The following is a 4,921-nucleotide window of genomic DNA, read 5'->3' on the forward strand; positions in this document are numbered from 1 at the left end:
GCCACTGCACTCCAGTCTGGGCGACAGTGAGACTCCAACTCAAAAAAAAAAAAAGTAAAAATACAAAATTAATTAAAAGTGCCAAATAGATGTGTAAAAACTGAATAAGAGACAAAAGCATTAGTATAAAAACCAAATTAAGAGACCTAAAATTCCAATGCCAGAGGCCACTTCTAAACTTTCAAATCTAGACATTAGAGCACATCTAGCTACAAAAGTGAAAGCTAAAACACCGAATTTTACAAGGTGGTTTTATTAATGTTGAGATATCTCATCATATCTTTTTTTTTTTTTTTTTTTTTTGAGCTGGAGTCTCACTCCTTCCCCCAGGCTGGAGTGCAGCGGCACACACACTCACGGCCACCCCAGCGTCAACCTGCTGGGCTCCAGCGATCCTTCCACCTCAGCCTCCTGAGTAGCCGGAACTACAGACTTGCGCTACCACGCCTGGCTATTTTTATTTTATTCATTGTAGAGATGAGGTCTCACCAAGTTGCCCAGGCTGGTCTCGAACCCGCAGGCTCAGGCAATCCACTCACCTCGGCCTCCAAAAGTGCTGGGATTACAGGCTGAGCCACCAAGCCTGATCTCTCAGCATATCTTTATCTGCCTCTTTTAAAAATTAGATAATTCTCAAGCATTTCTGGATTCAAGGTAAGTTCCACAAAGTCCAAGGCAAACAATGAAAATAGAAAACATGGAGTCTCTGGGCCGTGGGCGTCGGGTCTGAGCGGCGCCCTCAGCTCTGAAGGTTCGCGGCCAGCCACTCCTTTGCGGTCTCCGCCGCCGCCGCCCGCTCTCCGCTCCCGGGAAAAGATGGTGGGCCGGAACAGCGCCATCGCTGCCGGCGTGTGCGGGGCCCTTTTCATCAGGTACTTCATTTACTTCGACCGCAAGCGACAGAGTGACCCCAACTTCAAGAACAGGCTCCGTGAACGGAGAAAGAGACAGAAGCTTGCCAAGGAGAGAGCCGGGCCTGATCTTAAAGATGCTGAAGCTGTTCAGAAATTCTTCCTTGAAGAAATACAGCTGGGTGAAGAGTTACTAGCTCAAGGTGAATATGAGAAGGGTGTAGACCGTCTAACAAATGCAATTGCTGTATGTGGACAGTCACAGCAGTTACTGCAGGTGTGACAGCAAACTCCCACCGTCAGTGTTCCAGATGCTTCTGACTAAGCTCCCAGCAATTAGTCAGAGAATTGTAAGTGCTCAGAGCTTGGCTGAAGATGATGTGGAATGAGAAACAAATGTCAACATGATAAGATCTCGGTTTAAAATGTTCTAAAAATTCTAAACTTGGAGGTTGAGCAGCTCTGGGGGAATAAGGGCAGATATGCTTGTTATGGACTACTCCACACTGAAATCTACTAAAGTTAATGTTTACTTTGTGTAGATCCATTCGTATGTTTTATTTTTTTTCCCAGTGAAAGGTGTATTTTGATAGAGAACTTTTCATCCTATAAACTATGAGATACTGAAATATGGATTTTGTTTATTCCTAAAACATGCAATTAAAATGTACATATAACATTACGTATGTTAAAATTACCTAGTGCTCAGTTTTGAAAGATAGGCACACAAAAATAGTGTAGGAGAAAGCTGAAGAATGCACATTTTTAAGCTAGTACATTTTGCTGTAAGAGACTTGATTGTGATTGTGAAAACTGAGCATTAAAATTTTTGAATGATCGTTAAAAAAAAAAAAAAGAAAATAGAAAACATAAGAGAACCTCGAGTCATTTCAAGAATACAGTTTTCCACCGGGCTCGGTGGCTCAGCCTGTAATCCCGCGCCTCTGGGAGCTGAGGTGAGTGGATTGCCTGAGCCAGCGGGTTTGAGATCCGCCTGGGCAGTGAGACCTCATCTCTACAATAAATCTAAAAATCAGCCGGGCATGGTAGCGCGTGCCTGTAATTCCGCCTACTCGGAAGGCTGAGGCAGAAGGATCACCGGAGCCCAGCAGGTCGAGGCTGCGGTGGCCGGGAGCAGACACTGCACTCCAGTCTGGGCGACTGAGTGAGACTCCAACTCTAAAAAAAAGAAAAGAATACAGTTTTCCTTCCTGTCATCGACTTCAAGATACTCACCTGATCAGCACATTAAAAATTACTGAGAATTTAGTTGCTTACTTTGTTTCAATTCAGTAATTTAATCCCCAGTATGGAAGTTTGCTTGAACTTTATTTTCTTTTTTTTTTTTGAGTTGGAGTCTCACTCTGTCACCCGGACTGGAGTTCAGTGGCCGCTCCCGGCCACTGCAACCTCGACCAGTTGGGCTCCAGCGATCCGCCTCAGCCTTCCAAGTAGCTGGAACTACAGGCGTGCACTACCCAGCTAATTTTTGATTTATTATAGAGATGAGGTCTCACCAAGTTGCCCAGACGGGTCTCGAACCCACAGGCTCAGGCAATTCACTCACCTCAGCCTCCCAAAGCACGGGATTACAGGCTGAGCCACCGAGCCCCGCAAACTTTATTTTCAAAAAAGTCCCCTCCCCATCTAGCTGCAAAATGTTTTAAATCTTTCAGTGTAAATATTCTTAGTTGTTCCTATGGATTCGGGGTGAAAAGAGCAGCATGGTCTTAATATACTCAATGAGCAGCCATTTTAACATTGCCTAAATCTCACATCTTTCTAGCAGTTCACTTAATTTACCTTCTAATCACTAGTCAAGGACAGAACCGGTTTCTCAGAGGTAGCTATTGATAGTTGCTTTACAACCTCCTTACCCGACTATTTCAAGTATTTGCCTCTACCCATAAGACCCAAGTTAACCTAATCAGCCCTTCATAAGCTACTTGACAAACAGACCCCAACACCATGGGAGGAACATGTGACTAATCCACACATCTGTCTGCTGTCCACCTCTGCTTACCTGTCCCCTTTGTGATGATGTGGAATGACAACCACCTGGAATGACAATGACCTTCTCCCATCAATGTGAAGGATTAAAAGTACTCAACCATGAGCAGCCAGTTGCCATTGCCTTACCAGACTGGTGTGGCCATGTGCTCTTTGTTTTGTTGTTTTTTTGAGTTGCAGTCTCACTCTGTCACCCAGACTGGAGTGCAGTGGCCGCTCCGGCCACCGCAGCCTCGACCTGCTGGGCTCCGGCGATCCTTCCGCCTCAGCCTTCCAAGTAGCTGGAACTACTGGCGCGCGCTACCACGCCCGGCTAATTTTTTGATTTATTGTAGAGATGAGGTCTCACCTGCCCAGGCGGGTCTCGAATCCGCGGCCTCAGGCGCCATGTGCTCTTGAAGCTATGGCCCTGGGCATATTTCCTGGCTTTGGCCCCCTCCCCTACCTTGGGGAGGTGAATCTCCTCTTTCCTTCTCTCTCTCTCTCTTTCTAATTTACTTTTTAAATAAACTATATTTTCCAATCTAACTGCTGTGAGATTCTTTGCATCTTTCATGTGGCACCAGATTGCACACCAAACACCCATATTCCAGTGGGCCTGACCTCTCATTCTGGAGGCCCTGCTGGGATTGTGACCTAATACTGGGGATAAGATTAGGGGATGAACCAGACTAGGCTTTTAAAAATAAAAAGTCTAATTATTTTACTTGGATTTATTCATTCAGCCTCTGTTTATGGAATTCCTAAAAAGCCTGAACTTAAAGTCCAAAAAATTTTACTGACACCCTGATTTTTGCATCATCTAGCTGTATAATTTGGTAACCCTAAACTTCCTGGTTTATAAGATAAAGTTGTTCTTTGCTATATGAAATGGGGGACAGAACAATGTTCTCATCATGGTGAATGCCTCATCAGAATATGCCAAACAACACTAAAAAGGTCCTCTTTACCCGTAACATTAGAAGCCGGTATGAAAGAGTGAGCAGTACTACAGGATTTCAGTTATTTGGGGACTTGAAGAGATACTTGAGTTAAGCATTCCTAATCAGAAAATCTGAAATCCAAAATGCTCTAAAATCCAAAATCTTTGTGAACACCCACATGACGCCACAAGTGGAAAATTCCACACCTGACATCTTTGTTTTCCAATGGTTCAATATACACAAACTTTGTTTTACGCACACGGGTATTAAAAAATTGTATAAGATGACCTTCAAGCCGGGCTCGGTTGTGGCTCAGCCTATAATCCTGCGCCTTTGGAAGGCTGAGGTGAGTGGATTGCCTGAGCCCCCGGGTTCGAGACCCGCCTGGGCAACTTGGCGAGACCTCATCTCTACAATATAAATAAAAAAAAATTAGCCGGGTGTGGTAGCGCGTGCCTATAATCCCGGCTACTTGGAAGGCTGAGGCGGAAGGATCGCCAGAGCCCAGCAGGTCGAGGCTGCGGTGGCCGGAAGCAGCCACTGCACTCTAGTCTGGGCGACAGAGTGAGACTCCAACTCAAAAAAAAAAAAAAAGAAAGATTACCTTCAGGCTATGTGTATAAGGAGTATATGAAATATAAATGAATTTCTTCCTAGGTGTGGGCCCATTTCCAAGCTATCTCTTTATGTAGTAAATGCAAAGACTCCCAAATCCAAAGAATCTGAAATCCGAAACACTTTTGCTCCCAAGCATTTTGAATAAGGGATACTCAACTGGTACCAGGGAACATTTTGTACCCATGATTCTTGTCATTTTAAACAAGTAAATTCACACGAAGCTCTGCCTGGTCGAGCTAGGCGAACAAGAAACTCCGCGGCAGTTGGACGCCACGCGCAGAGCCCGCGCCTCAGGAGAGCGCCGCCGCCAGGCTTCCGGGGTGGGGGCTGGCATCCGAGAGGCCCGCTAGCGGCTGAATTCGGGTGGCAGCCGCCATTTATGGGGATGGGCGTCCGCCCGACGGCTGGAAGACACCACCAAGGAATTCGGGAGCGCGCTTCGTTTTCAGATGGCAAATAAGCACAGCGGGCCGGCCCCCGCCAGCCGGCCAGTCGAGCTCCTCCCCGGGCCAGGCCTCC

General features: G+C 46.1%; 1 pseudogene across 1 annotated transcript; it reads left to right on the plus strand.

Annotated features, from left to right (window-relative positions):
• The first annotated feature begins 816 nt into the window (after window positions 1-816).
• On the plus strand, window positions 817-1,674 carry LOC103262620 (annotated as a pseudogene). Its single transcript, XR_002482089.1, has one exon. The product of XR_002482089.1 is annotated as a mitochondrial import receptor subunit TOM20 homolog pseudogene (transcript).
• The last annotated feature ends 3,247 nt before the right edge of the window (window positions 1,675-4,921 follow it).

The sequence above is a fragment of the Carlito syrichta genome, unplaced genomic scaffold, assembly GCF_000164805.1.
Source record: "Carlito syrichta isolate Samal-C Ts95f unplaced genomic scaffold, Tarsius_syrichta-2.0.1 Scaffold304568, whole genome shotgun sequence".
Taxonomy (NCBI): domain Eukaryota; kingdom Metazoa; phylum Chordata; class Mammalia; order Primates; family Tarsiidae; genus Carlito; species Carlito syrichta.